This window comes from Strix aluco, chromosome Z (genome assembly GCF_031877795.1).
Source record: "Strix aluco isolate bStrAlu1 chromosome Z, bStrAlu1.hap1, whole genome shotgun sequence".
Lineage (NCBI taxonomy): Eukaryota > Metazoa > Chordata > Aves > Strigiformes > Strigidae > Strix > Strix aluco.
The window spans coordinates 93,281,765-93,296,904 of record NC_133971.1 but is presented as its reverse complement, the minus strand read 5'-3'; the positions used below and the strand labels follow the sequence as shown (position 1 = coordinate 93,296,904).

The window sequence follows — 15,140 nt, the reverse complement described above, 5'->3', positions numbered from 1 at the left end:
AAGATAGAACAGTTTGGGTTGAAAGGGACCTTAAAGGTCATCTAGCATCAGCCCATCACACCCTCCCTGGCAGCATCCCTACAGCCAGCTCCTCCTCACCCATGCTCAAGAGAATTTGGGTTATTTCCTTAAAGAAAATTTAGTGAATTACTAAAGGTGCTTCTGAATTAACCAACCTGCTTGCACCCAGACAGGTCATATTGAAGCTCACGACTGCTGCAGCCTCTCCTTGTAGTCAAGAAGAAATTTGGCTTTCCTTTTTCCACCCTGTTTCATACAGACTGTAAAACCTTATCTTTGAGATCTGAACTCCTCTGTCAAATCTGGCTGAAATTAGACCCTGGGTTAAAAAAGCATCTGGAGGAATAGTGAGTGACAGCCAGTCTGAGTGCATAAGCCTCATTTCTGTTAAATAAAAAAAAAAAAAGCACAGAAACATAGAGAAGAGGCTTATAAGTGGTTGTTTGCAGTCGACAAATAAATCTTTCAGCCCGTGTAATGCAAACATATTATAAAAAAAAGCCATGCAAACATCCTTTCTCAAAGATGATTCTGAGAAAGATGATGTGTGCTCCACAGATGCTCCGAAACCTGGGAGGGAAGGAGAGAGATCAGCACCCTGGGGTGAATCTTTGAAATAAAAGCATCCAAGCGGGGAAGGATGCTGCAGCTCCGCCAACAACCAAGCGCTCCATAGGGCTACAAAGTCCTGCCCACCACTGAGGCTGCTCCGACCACCTGCAGAGGCAGGGAAAAACGCTCTGCTGCCTTCGCCAGGCCAGCACAGGGCAGGGATGCAGGGAGGGATGGAAAACTCGCCATTCACCAGAAGAGCTTTCCAGAAGCGTGTGTTTCATCGCAGAGCTGCTGTCAGGGTGCGAGAAACTGCTGATGTCAAAAGAAGGGGAAAAAGCTGTCGGAGAAAGCCATCCATCGCCTCACCACTGCTGGTGCCCTGCAGCTCTTCAGCCTCTTCATCCACATCCATGGTCTCCCCTCCTACACCTGTAGCCATCGTGGTGAGACCCCACGGACCCTGAGAACTCCGCCGAACTCATCTACTATCTTGCAATGACGAAATGAGCACGTGACAAGAAAAATAAAGAAATCATTTCCAAAACCACCCCCAGCCTCCACGTCCTGCTGGGAAGCCTCCAGCTGCAAAAATTATTGCTGCAAGTTTTAGGATCGCCGGCCCGGCTTCCCAAGACGGAGAAAAATGTAATCAAAGATGCCTCCAAGCCAATCGCCGGGCTGGGAAGAGGCACTGATATGCCCTGACCTAAGGGAATACAGCTCCTGTGGGTGCAGGCATCCACCCCTGTCTCTTCTCATCATGAAAAGCAAACACCACCTTGAACATAAAACGTTTCTCTGCTATTAAACTCCAGCTGACAACCACAGCACAACCACAACCTTTCCTGCTTTCTTTTCCTCTCTTGCCCAGACACCCAAGATGGTGCATTATTAAAATCCCCTCTGGCTTGGTTGCAGCCAGCCACGGCGCCCAGGAGCCCTCTGGCCCATGGGGTTTGCTTTTGGCTGGGTGATGCAAGTAGATGCCAGCACCCTAAAGCAAAACACTGTCTGCAGACCACGGCTTTGGGCTGGCATGGCTGGACCTCAACTACGCCATAGTCCCGCTGGTGACCAGAGCACACACTTCTCTGCAGGAGAAAAAAACCCTTTAAAATTCACCCCACGATTACTCCTGTGAGATCCTCCGTCAGCAAACACTAAGATGTGTTTTTGCAGACCTGAGCACCCTTCAAAGCCACCTGCGGAAGCTGGTGGCTCCAAAACGACATCTCCATGGCCCACGTGGCAGCAAGAGCAGCTGTGGCTGCAGGCCTCCCGTGCCCCTGTGCTCACCCAGCCCCTCACCTCCCGTGCCTGCTGCCACCCAACGCAACAGGCAGCAGAGGGGTGGCAACAGCTTGGTTGTGAACACCAGCTTCTCCCAAGGTCCTGGTGAACACAAGCCAAGCAACGTGGCTCCTCCAGGATTCCACGAGTTCAAAAGCATTTTCCAGAATTAATTACAAACCCCACTAACGGTTCCCCATCGCAGGTGGCTGTGGAAGCTGGTGGCAGCTCTATGTCTCCCAGTAGCTTCTGCTTCAGCGCAGGGCAGGCTCCAGTGGTGATGAAGCTCTCCCGGAATGTCGCAGGCTGTACAAACCAGTCCCAGCAAGCTGGGCCAGCTCCAGAGCAAGGGGGAAGGTTGGCTGTCGTTCTCTTGCATTAAGACAAAACCACCGGGGAGAAACAAGAAGCTTGTGTTTGCATCCTCGGGTCACCCGCGCGTGACATGACACCAAGGGATGTGGCACACCAAAGAGCTGCCCACCTCCACTCCCCATCCCAGCGACATCTCCTCCAGAAACACGTCGTCCCACCCATAATCCTCTCCGTCCAGCCACCTGAGAGATGCAGATTACTTCCATCACCTCCCCGCGGCGTGGTGGACGCAACCATGCTGGGGCAGAAGGTGAAGCTGAGCTAGTGCTGGTGGCCACAGGGGAGACGCCCTCGATAAATTGCTACACGTTATGAAACACTCCTGCGGCAGCCTCCTGGCCAACAGGCACAGCAGGGTTTGGTCCTGCAGAGATAGCAGAGGCAGGAGTTTAGTTGTGTCACCACAGCTTCACCTACCGCCTAAGAAACCAGGTTTTTCTTCTCCTGTACCACAACTGCTACGTGCCTGGGGGACAGGGGAGGCCAAGGGTTGTCTCTGTAGAAGAGGAGACAGGAGCAATGTTTTTTCTGAAGTAAGCACAAGACTACTCCTAGCCAAGCCGCAGTTCCTAAAGCCTCATAGGACCATGGACTGCCTCACAGGAGTCTCTGAAAGCTAACTCAAAACAGCAAAGATCTCAAATCCATTACAGAGACACCATCCCCTCTCCTGGGCACTGCTGCGGTACCTCCACCTTGCAGAAGACCAGCAATGACAACGCAGAGTCCAGTCAGACAAGACCAATCATGGCACCGCCCAAGGCAGATGTGGAAGAAACAAAATCTCTCTTTTCAGCAGGGAAGCTGAGGGTTAACAGCACAGAAGTTTTGAGAACATCCAGCGTCATCTCCATTTCAGTCTGAACTGAACAGGAAACAGATTTCTCTCAGGATCAGTAGCAGGGCATCTGTGGTGTAAATGACTATATATGTGCACACACATATATATAAATAAATAAAAACAAAATAGCCAGTCTCTCAAACAAACAGAAATGATTGGTTAGCTACACTAGCCCTTTATTTCGGATGACTCAGTAATGCGCTAATTATACTCAGGTAGCAGAACTGCACCTTCTCCGAGGAGTTTCACAAGAACATCCTAAAGCATTTATGGAGATTATTTGTCCAGAAGCCTCAATGCTTCCAGCTTTTCAAGACAGGAACAGTTGTCCTTTCCCCAGTCTGATGAAGACCATGAGCTACCCCAAACTAAGCAGCAGACCGTTAACTCTGAAACTTAACAATGGCATGTGCAATGTAAATGTCCTGATACTTCTGCCAAACTTAAGAACAATGAAATAATTAGGAATATTTAATCCCTCCATTGAAATAGTCAAGCAATACGCTAAATGTGCCCCAAACAGCCCCTGCAATAGGTCATCGGCTGCCCCCAGCTTCCACAGAAACCATAGTCTTACTATACTTTCAGGTATAGCTCCTCACAAATACACAGGACCCCAAAGACTCACGTGAGCAGCAAGAACATTAAATTAAATAAGGTCCAGGACGGTTTTCTTGCCACTCTGCAGAGACCTTCGGGCAAAACCTCAACCAGTGATAACTACCACAATTTCACACCAGTCCTGCTGGGAAAAGACCAAGCAGCAGCAAGGACAGCTGCAAGGAGAAACAGGAGAGAGAGACACAAAATGAGAAGGAAGCAGAGAGTCAGCATAGCAAAATTTGTCCTCACCAGGAGACCACAACAGAGTGAACTCAACGGAGCACTTGCCTGCGAAGTGAGGATGCTCAGAGAGTAAAAAAAAAAAAAAAAGAGTATTTTTCTCTTCCAGACAGACAAGACCCTCAAGTAGCTCAGTCCTCTCCCACATCCCCTGGCAAAGGCAGAACTGGTCTTCAATTCATCCCCAGAAATGGTTTCTCCGGTCTCCCGTTGGTCAGGGAGCTCCTGGGTGCAGGGTTTTACCCTCCAGCTCACCTGAAACAAGTCGCATTCCCACGTCACCTTCACCATCCAACGCTGCTCCTCTGCTTTCCTTTAAAAGCAACCTGAGATCTTATAAATGATTTAAAAAAATGCTTCCTAAGAGCTGGACAAGTCCCACAACAATTTAACCATGACACCTTAAATCCACAGAGCCCTCCACTGCAGTACCTGCACCGCAAGGAGGTCTCAGACAGAGCTCAGAGGGAAAGAGCTTTACATACATGCATAGCCTGAGCTTCCCAAAACAGACACCGCGCGTCTCTCTGCCAAAGATAACACACTTAACGCGGGGAAATCACAGCCTACAAATTTTACTCAAGGCTCGAGGGAATAAAATCCAGCGCAAGGTTTTGTTCTTGGACCTCTGGATCAGCAAAGGCAGAGCAAAGCCTTTATGGTCCTTATGAGGAAAAGCAATGTGGATTGACACAATAAAATGTGGTTTTTTCCCCACTCACTGGAGACAAAGTGTGAATATTTGCTTGTCATGGTCATAGAAGCCGTAAGCAGGGTGGGACGCTGCCTCCTCCATCCCATGTGGCACCCCCTGCCAGCATCTGGATGCTCAGAGGATGGTCCACCACCAAAAAGCCCTCCTGGATTTTGGAGAGGAGGGACTATTAAACCACCTGGTCTTATTTTGGTATCTTTGGGTTGAGAGAAACAACCTGGAAGCTCAGTGTATCTTCTGCTTCCTCCCACCTCTTTCATTTCTATTAACAAGGTGTGACTTCAAGCTTCATTCCATACCTGAGTGATGGAGGAAGAGCAGCACGGATTATTGGAGCAGGAACGAGGGTGGCGCAGATGGACATGTGGAAATGGCCTATTTCAGGACCCACCACATCTCCAGAGAGGCCCAGGGCACTCCAGACATTCTCCTCATGCTGGGAAACAGCCCCTGCCCCTTTCTAATTTAATGGGATTGCGACCTGGCCCAGTGTGGGGTCTTACTGGTGGGGGTCTCAACCCCTTCCAGAGGAGCCTGACACAGGGAAGAGACCTGGGAGATGAACCTTAGTCTCATCTGATGGAAAAGCAACTCCAAGGATGAGATTTGAGGCCCTGGGACACCAGGGGCACCCATCAACAACCTCTCCAGGCATCCGGCATCTCTGGGGGCAGCTGCATCAAAAAACGTCCCGCGACTCCGGCGGCTCCGCCGCCACTGACATCTGTTGTCCCCTCCTGTCACCCACAGTCCCCAAGACCACGTGCAACCAGAGTGACTCTGCAGGAAAACGCTAATCTTGAAACAACAACAAAAATTTAGCCGAGTCCTCGCTTGCTACACCCAAACCCAACCCGGCGTCAAGGACTGGGGGAAGCACCCCCGGGGGAGGGGGGAGATGCTCCCACCTCTAGACCACACAGCAGCGGGCATCCCACCCGGGGACGTTCCCTTCCATGCTCCGGGTTAAACCAGGCGGCATCTTTGTGCCCGGGCACGCTGCCACCGCTCGCGTTCTCCCGCCCCGACGCCTCGCTGTGCCGAGCCCCCGCCGGCTTTGCTGCGAAGGGGAGAACCACCAACCACGCTTCACTGCAACGGGGACTGGACGATGGGTTCCCCTCTCCTTTTTTGTTGGTGGTTTTTTTTTTTGTCTTCGCCAGAGGAGAAGCCAGCCCTGCCCTTCGTCAGGGATAACGAAGCGGCCCGGGAAGCTTCCAGAGGCCCGAGCGCCGTGCCCAAGCCCTGGACCCCCGCCGCCCCCGTTACCGCCCTTCCCGCCGCTCGCCTTTGCCAGGGGAGGGAAATACCGAGGGGGGGTGGGGGTGGGGGTGGTGTTTGTGCACAAATTGTCAGCGAAGGGACGAACCCCCGCCCCGAGGACGAGGCCGCTCATGCTGACGGAAACCACCCGAGAGGCCAAATCCCCGTGTCCCGGCTTCAACCGCCCCATTAAAACCCACCCCCAGGACGGCCACGCTGTCTGCAACCCCCGAGTGCACCCACACGCGGGGGTTGTTTTGGGGGGCAAGGGGGTGTTGGGGGTTTTTAGGATTTCTGAGGGAGACAAAAGGCGGGACGTGCCCCCCCCCCCCCCACCCCCGCCGCCTTTTCCCTCCCCGCCGCCGCACCGGCTGCTGTGTCATGGCCCCCCCTCCCCGGCCTTACCGAGCAGCGGGGCCGGGCGGTGTCAGACCCCCGCCGGGAGGCTCATGGGCGCCGCGCTGAGGTGAGGGGGGACAAGGGGACAAGGGGAGGGGGGGGGGAACAGGGGACAAGGGCCGGGAGGAGACACCCGGCTCCGGCTCCGGCGGAGGGACGCGCCGGGGCGGCCGGAGAGTGACGCGCCCGCCCGCCCCGCCCGGGCCGGCCCCCGCCGCTGACTCCTCCGCCGCCGGCCCTGCCGGGAGATGTAGTCCGCGCCCCGCCGCCCGGCCTGCCCGCGACGGTGCCGCGCTCCCCCCTCAGCCCTGGGGTCCCTGAGCAGTGTTGGGTGTCCCCCCCACGACCACCGAGCGCCTCCCACCCCCCTCCCCAGCTCCTCACCGGCCACCGGGTCCGTTAAACCGCCCCGATTTCAGACCGGCTTTTGTGGCGTCATTTTTTAACACACACACACACACACACACACACACAGTCCGTTCCAAGCCCCCGGTTGAACACTGTAATCTCATTTTCGCATCTCCCTGGCCGGCCAGGCTGCGTCCTGCAGCATCCTCCGCTTCCTCCGCACATCCAGCTGGGCTTTAAGGAGACGGGTTTTAAGCTGAGCTTAAAAAGCTGACCTTAAAAAGGCGGGTTTAAACTGAGTTTAAGAAGGAAACTGCAAATGTTTCCATATAAACCAAGCGTTTCCATATAAATACACAAAACTCTGAGTCGGGAAATGTAAAAACCCGGAATTTACACACCTTTTAAACACCCAGCCAGCTGGATCTGTTAGAGACACCTCAGACCTGCTCAAAGCCGCTTGGAAATGTTCCTACAAGCGTTTTAAACCACCTTCTCCTTACCCCATCGGGCTCTCAGAAACACCAACCCGCCCAGCCATTCCCCCTCTCTTGTTGTTTGGGTTAGATTCAAGAGGTAACTTTTATTTCTAGCCATGAATTCTTTGTTGCTCTCTGCCTACTTCTGCCCGAACATTCATCGGGATAAATGGATCATGTTAATGAACATCAACGGAGGAACCGCGGCCATAAATTAACCAGAAGAGCTGGCCTCTGAAGAAACCTTAATTCTACTTTGACAGCAAAATCAGATTCAAAAGATCTCTCTCCCTGCTGCGCTTTATTTTTGGCCCTATCGTTTGCTGGGCAGGTTGCCATGACAACCTTGTATTCACCGGAGGGTGGCTATAATTGGGAGAGCACATTGTTAATTTAGCGCCACATTTTTTTTTTTTATTTTGTTGTATTTTAAGCGAAGGGGAACTGCCTGGATTTTCATATTTTTATCTATGATCATACTACGGTTTAATTATTAATCCGAGCACCAATAGCGTTGCTCCAGTGAAGGCTGAGCTGCCGTGCAGAACTCACTGGGGCAGACAACGGCTCTGCCCACATCCCTTTTCCCCGGCTTATCTCCTCCTCCAGCCCCCCCGCATCCTCTCCAGCCCCACATCCCCTAAGCCGAGAGCACCCAGGACCAGGATTTCCCAAGGATGCTCCTGGTGTGTGAGAGCAGAGTCGATGGAGGAGAAAAAAAAAAAAAAAAAAAAAGGTAGGATCAGCTCTTGCATTAACGAGCATTTTTTGAAATGCCAGTGCGATTGGGATTGTCAACTTTAACCTGATAACAATTCATCTCAGCTAGTTATTTATAGCAAATCACCCTCTTTGCAGAACACTGGCCTGTAGTACGAGTGGTGTGAACACGCTGTCACGTGTAAAGTCCTGCTGCTGGGTGGGCACGAGGTGCTGGCCCCACGGTGGGACGTCTCTGTGCATCCCTGCCCGCCCTGCTGAAGGCATCCCCTGAGCGGGTGGCAGTGCAAAATGCCACCGGGCATCCCAGGTTCTCACCGGGTGTGGCTGGGGACTGGGTGTGCTGGTTGAGGAGCCCAGCTGGGTGCTGGATCAGGGCACACAGCTGCCAGCCTGAGATGTTTTTTGGGTGGGGAATGACCCATCCCGCAGAGCGTGGTGTCTGCAAGAGCACGGGAGGGAGCTGGAGTCATCCCTTGAGTAGTTGGGGGGGGAATTTGGACCTGGAGGGCAGGGGATGACTAAAGGGAAACCTGGGGAGCACGGGTGCAAAGCTCCACGGCCACGCTGGTTGTGCCGATAGTTATTAACCTGTCCCAGCAGGAAGAAAACACAGCTTTACAGTCACCGGGGACTTTTCTCCAGGAGCTGGTGCGGCTCTGGGTCCAAAGGGCAAAGCGGAGCTGCTGGTCCCATCCCTGTGTGGGTGCAATCCCGCTCCCCTCCAGCCCCTCCGATGTGTGTGCTCAGCAGCTCGGCCTCCTTTTGTCCCTGCTTCTGGCTTAATCCCACTGCAGTTTAGGAAGGCGGGAAATTGGGAAAGGAGAGGGTTTCTGCTTAAAAGGAAAAAAAGCGAGGAGTTGTGAAAAGCTGGGGATGGAGAAGGGAATGAAACATCCTTCTTTTAAGGAAAAGATGCTGTGGCTGCTGTTTTGGGTACCATACGCCAGGTAATAACAAGAGATGACTCAGTGCTTGGGAAATTAAATCGGCTTTTTATTAAAAGAGTGTGTTTAGGGAGGTAGGGAGGCGTCAGGGGAGTTCCTCCATCGCCTTAGCAGAGGGAATTGAGGCAGGCTGCCTGGCTCCTTATGCTGACAAGCACAGAGTCCACAAGATGCTGGGACCCGTGTGGGCAGGTCCGTATCCTGCCTCACCATCCTCCCAGGGTTGCTCCTGGGAAAGCGCTGAGCATCTCTGGGAAGATGTTAAGAGCCTCCCTCAGCTCTCTCCCAGTTCAGTGGGAACTGGTGGATCTCTGCCAGTGGGAAAAGCTCCAGCCTCAAGATATTTGTCCCAGGAAAAGAGACAGAAAGAGCAGCCAGGGACACGAAGATATTTGAGAGCAGAAACTGCAACCAAAATGATGCTGTGCCAAAGTCTGCCCTTGCCCTGGCAATACCCCTTAAAATGGCTTAGCTGTGATGGGCACCTGCTGCTTCGAAGGGGAAATACAGATTATTTACAAAGTACCTTGCTCGTAACTGCGGTGTGCTGGTAGCTTGGCGCTCCCTCAGTAGCTTGGAGCAAATGTTGGCTTCACAGAGTGTAGCTGAAGGCAAAATTCAGCGTACTGTGTTCTGCTCAAATTATAGATCCCCTGTGTGGAAAGCTCAGTTATACATACAGATAGATACTGAAAAAATGAACTGAAGAAGAAGGGAAATCCTTTCTTCTTCCCCAAGTACTTCTGGCATAGGTGGGATGATGGGGATGTCTCCCAGGATGGAGACTCAACAGGTTTCTAAGAAGTGACCTGCAAAATGCCACCATGGCCATCAAGTGCTTAGATGCTCCATCAGAGGCTCCTGCAGGAAAAGAAACCCTTAAAACAGTTGGGTCAACAATCTCCCTGCCAGAGTCAGAGAGATCATTATTTTGGCTAGGCTGGAGTTGACTTGAAAGCAAATAGACCTCCTTTAAAAATCCAAATAATAGACCTACTGTAGAAGCAAGGACTGGAGACAGACAAGGTCTTTATTCTGTCCCGACAGAGCCTGAGTGAGCGGCTCTGCTCTCCTTCCCGAGCACGGAGACGTCCATCCGTGCCTGGGGGGCCGGCGGCATTGGACGTGGGGCTCCAGCGGTTCCTCCTCCACCCAAATCTTATGGGATGAGCTAGTCTGGCAGCAAAACTAGAGAGAAACTGAGGTGATGGGATGCGAATGTGGCCAGCCAGGATGTTTGCGGCAAGAGACAGAACAAAGTTGTCAAGACTGTCTCCTATATATATATAAAAATCTAATTTCAGAGCAGGGTATCCACGGGTGAAGCAATGCTTTGCTATGGCAAGAGGAGAAGCTGGTTTTGAAACGCTGAGCACGGGGACAGGCTCCTTCCCCCACTTCTCAGTTATTTTTAGAAGGGCATTTGTATCCAGCGCGGTGATCGGTGCCAAGGCTGTTTTCAAGTCAAGGCTAAATTCACTGGTATCCGGCGGAGGTCTGGAACAGGATGGGTCTGGGCTCCTGGAGAGCTGGGTTTATGAAGACTGCTTTGCTGCATATGGGTTGAAATCCAGGTCTGATGCCACTTTCCATACTACAGATGAGAAGGTACAACTCAGAACATTTGGATTTTCTCCTTGACCTCCCATGTCCTTAAAATAATATCCCTAATTTCCCGTATTTCACATAACTCAGCTGAATAATGAGGCTACCTGGACATAATTCATTACTTTCCTCCCCTGATTTAATTCACAGCTACATCTTTGGATTAAAGAGGCCTTAGAAATGCAAAGTATGATTACCCAGGTAAGAACAAATTACCAATTTAAAGGATTGCCACTAATCTAGCCACAAGGAAACACATGGGCATTTGCAAAGGTCAAGCTGCTGAGGAGGCCGAGCTGAGAGCTGTCAGAGGTATCACAAGGACTTGAGATGGGTGATGAAGGATGTCCTCAACACCAGGCAGGGCTGATCCTGTCAGATGCCTCTGCAGTGTGACAGAAAGCATCCCTGACGGGGACATCAATAACTCTGGGTTTGCTGGAGAATGATTTCAAATTAACCATTGATAAGCACATTTTGAAGAGGCACAGCCAGCCAGGAAATATTCCAGTAACCCAGATATATCGCTCTTTTCCTCTGGTAGCAAATGGGATTTTTTTTTCATACTCCCTTATTGTAGATATTAATTGCATCGGAGGATTGAGATGCTGCTTAGAGGGGTGCAGCGGGAGGGAATTGCTAATTGATGGGGTGGGAGAAGAAGCAGGGGAATTTTACTGGCGCCAGGGTGAGGGGTGTGGAAAATCCAGGGTGCTGGATGGAGGACGAGAGCAAGTATCTCTTCCAGTTTGTCTCTCTTGGGAAGACTTTATTGTGACCTTTCAATACTTAAAGGGGGCTTAGAAGAAAGATGGGGACAGACTTTTTGGTAGGGCCTGTACCCATAGGACAAGGGGTAACAGTTTTAAACTAAAAGAGGGGAGATTCAGAATAGATAGAAGGAAGAAATTGTTTACGATGGTGGTGAGGCACTGGCACAGGTTGCCCAGAGAGGTGGTCGATGCCCCATCCCTGGAAACATTCCAGGCCAGGTTGGACGGGGCTCTGAGCAACCTGATCTAGTGAAGATGTCCCGGCTTATGGCAGGAGGTTGGACTAGATGGCCTTTAAACGTCCCTTCCAGCCCAAACCAGTCTGTGATTGTATGGTTCTATGATTTGGCCATTTCATCACTCATTCATTTCATCATTCCTTACAGGCAATTTCATTGACACTGTTGACTTTTAAGCAAGCTATATCCCCAAAAGACTACCTGGAATGAAGGAGTAGCAAGAAGGAGACTACAACTAAGAGGTTTTGGAGGAAAGCCATGCTTTAGGCAAGCTGGAGAGCTAGCACTCTGGTCCCAGGTACACTTTTCCTTAGAAACAAGGCTGAGGAGAGAAGGCTGGGCACCACACCGAGCTGTGGTGGCTGCACCATATGAGCCAGTTCTGCTAGAGCCAGTGCAGGTACTACCATGGGGCTGCTAGCCCAACCCTTGGCTGGAGAGGAGTGGAAGGCAGCATGACTCAATGGGCTTGAGTTTGAATAACCTGGGCTCTGTCACTGGTGATGATAGACAAAAGCCATCAGTTCTCAGCTTCAGTTTTCCTCCCCTGAGTGGGTACAGCTCTACTTACCCTGTTGGTAAAGTACTTTGTGAGTCAGCTTTCACCAGGTTTAAATCACCACCAATGTTTGTAGAGCTGCCAGCAGCCCTGGGTTAGCAAGGACTGAGAAGGACTCTTTGAACATTTGTCTCTGGTCCTCAGGATGAAGTCCTAGGAGAAAATCTTCCTCTCTGGGAAAATGAGAAGTGTCTCAGGCTGTTACAGTCTTGTGCCTCATCACCTTCAGGGTGGTGGCAACTTCCTTGCCTGACCTTGGGTTACTCCAGGATCTGGTGGGGAAGATCATGAAGCCCACCAAGGAGGCTTTCACCAAACCCCTACTCACACCAGCAGCCCAACTTCTTGCTTCTCCACTCCTGGGAGACCACATCCTTCTGCATCACCTTCCTGCACCCTCTGTTATCTCCCACGCATCTTGTAATGATGCCTTTTCTGGCTCTGACTCACCTGCTGGTGTGGAGATCCTCCCTTTCCCCCAAATCCTCTCTCATCTCTGCTACCAGCAGAGCCACCACAAACAGGAAGGAGGATTGGCAGCAAACAGCACTCCGCCACCCAGCAAGTATGGGTGAGCTTGGAAAATACGTATATTTGAGTCAGATAAGTATAGTTTATATATTATGTGCAACGGAGAAACCATCAGGGTCGCTCAGACTCCGTTCCTTCAAGGGGAAGGACTTACACACCTACCTCCACCAAGGAGATGTGACGTCTCAGAGCACCCAAGTCTTTCATCCTCTCTTTCCCACTGGGCATCTTCACACCATGAAATGATAGTCCTTAACCTCGTAATGAAACCCTACTCTGGACAAGGCAACTTGTGGTTTTCACAGGCCAGCAGGTCAGGTTGGGCAATGACAAGAGCTCAGGATTTATTCTTGATCTGCTAATAAAATAAACAAGCTTATCTTCACGCGGGCTTTGCTTCTTATCACATCACTTTGGTAAAAATACACCCAGCTGAAGCCCTCCCCTCCATTCCCCAGCAGCTGCTGAGGGCTGGTACACCCAGTTTAGACCCATTTGCCTTCCCAGTAAGGTGACTGGGGAGGAAAGGGAAACATTTTCATTCCCTGCTCACTGTGAAAGCTGTTAGAAGAAAAGGACTTGACACAGTCCTGCTTTTGATAGGGGGAAAAAAGAGATAACAGTATCAGACTACAAGCACGCCGGGTGTATGGCAGGCTTTTTATCATGCTATGGCCTTCAGGCATGAGAGTGGGCAGATTTATATTAACCGTGCTGGGACAGAAATATAAATATGTACTACAGATATGCTCATATATACACACAGGATAGCGTATACAGGAGATGGAAATTTGCAGCTTCCAAATAACCAACAACATGACCTGCTCAACAGAAGTTAGTTATCCCCTGTAGGATAGGCACTGCTTAAAGATTTGGTTGTTTGAGAGCAAAAGTTCTATTTTTTTGCCCCAAAACACACAGTGTGCGGAGTCTGAAATAACAGAAAAAAATAAAAGATCTTTTCAACTGGGTCCGACCCACACATTTCTCTGCTGTGAGCTGGAGCGTGTCCCTGCAGCTGAAGGACCCGAGGGGCTGGAGGAGCCTCCTGCCTCCCCATCACCCCTGGGTGCTGCTGGCCACCCACCCTTCCCCCAGCGGCGTGGCATCACCCTGCCATCAGGCTGCTTGGCACATGTTAATTTGTTTTCCAAGCAGAGCAACACTTCCCAGGTAACAGCCTCCTTATCCCCCTTAGCGTCCTTCACTGCTCTCCTCTCGCCTGTCACCTTTATTTTTTCCTATTTCTTCCCCAAAAGCCTCATTTGACCCCCATGCCACAACTAACACCTAGAAGGGAAACTGAGGCATTTCCAACTGTCATTAAAAAGCCGTACCCGGGGCTCCCTTCATCTCCAGGGTGGTGGGTACCTTTTGTCCCAGAGCAGTTCATAAACATATGCTGCACACTGAATATGAGCTTTAGCTAAACCAAGTTGTTTTACCCCAATCTCCTCGAACCACCCCATTGTGTTGACTGGAGGAGACAGGAGGAGCTCTGTGCCTGGAGGATGGCTTCCAGGATGCTGGGCTGGGGCTTCCAAAGAACATAGAGCCTTCATCTCCTGTTACCTCTTCTTCATCTCTTTCCCCCCATCAGCCAAGGATAACAGATGAGCTCCAGATTCCTGATGGCAAATCCATCAACCCCAAGGCTTTCTCACCGTTGAAATTCATGCCCAAGGAGGAGGCACACATCCCTTCTCCCCTCTCCTGCCTCTTCCTCTATCACCAGCACCTCCGAGTTGCCTGTTTCCTAGGTTTCTGGTAAGAAAAAGACAGCTGAAGGACCCCTGCCACAAGATATCTGCAAATCAAATCATATCCACAGCTGTCCTTGGGAAATTTGCATTCACGCGGCTGATAAATATTTTATTCGGGTTCCAAGCTCAGGCAAGAAGCCAGCTCCTATTTGCTGTGAAGGGACACGTTTCTCCTGGATATCCCTCATGATGGGATGTGCGTGCACGGGTGAGAGCACTGAATGCCACACCCCGGTTTGCCACAGGTTCTCAAATTGCCCACAATTTTTCCTAAAAAAAATCACCCAAATGCTATAAAAAAGAGGCAAGCTTTTTCAGAGCTTTGGCTATAAAATAAACTTGCTCTTCTAATATGTCACTATGGCATGACGGTGCTCTAACCCAGCTGGGGGCCCCCAGGCAGGGATGGTCCCACAGACCCTGGCTTTCCTGTGTATCAGGAATCAGCTCTTTTCCCCAGGGATGGGACACAAGGAGATGTTTTCCTATGCTTCCTGCCTGCGTTGAGTGAGGAAATTCCCTTTGTTTCAGAAGCACAGTAAAATCTGGGAAGATGCTGAGTGCATCTCTCCTGTGAATAAATATTAGCAGGTCTTTGGAGCTAGACCAAGAATGAACAGGCATAGCCCTTCAGTCAGCGGTTATTCCAGTGTCCCCTCTTCTTCTACTGCTGAAATAAAATGTTTAATTTAACTTAATTTCTAAATTATCCTAATTAAAAAGTGCTAGCAACACAATTAAGTGCACTCCACAGAGAGAAACCCCTTTCTTGAAAGGAAAGTAATCATGAAAGACCTGCTTTTGGATTCCAGGTAATATAATTTCCAGAAGATAATGTTTAATTTCTGCATAATAAACCCACGTTCCCCAGATA

At 50.8% G+C, this 15,140-nt stretch overlaps 1 protein-coding gene and 1 long non-coding RNA gene across 4 annotated transcripts in view; both read right to left on the bottom strand.

Annotated features, from left to right (window-relative positions):
* Nucleotides 1-6,449, bottom strand: part of CTIF (cap binding complex dependent translation initiation factor) — a 146,696-nt gene extending 140,247 nt beyond the window's left edge. For all 3 annotated transcript variants that reach the window (XM_074812782.1, XM_074812783.1, XM_074812784.1), the window contains exon 1: nt 6,309-6,449. The gene's annotated coding sequence lies outside the window, so the exon portion shown is untranslated. The remainder of the gene's footprint in view (nt 1-6,308) is intronic.
* A 2,376-nt stretch (nt 6,450-8,825) lies between these two features.
* LOC141918406 (uncharacterized) lies at nt 8,826-12,804 on the bottom strand. Its single transcript, XR_012621679.1, has 2 exons — nt 12,666-12,804; nt 8,826-10,390 (listed from the first exon to the last, which is right to left on the bottom strand). It is a non-coding gene; the product is annotated as an uncharacterized LOC141918406 (long non-coding RNA).
* Nucleotides 12,805-15,140: the final 2,336 nt, after the last annotated feature.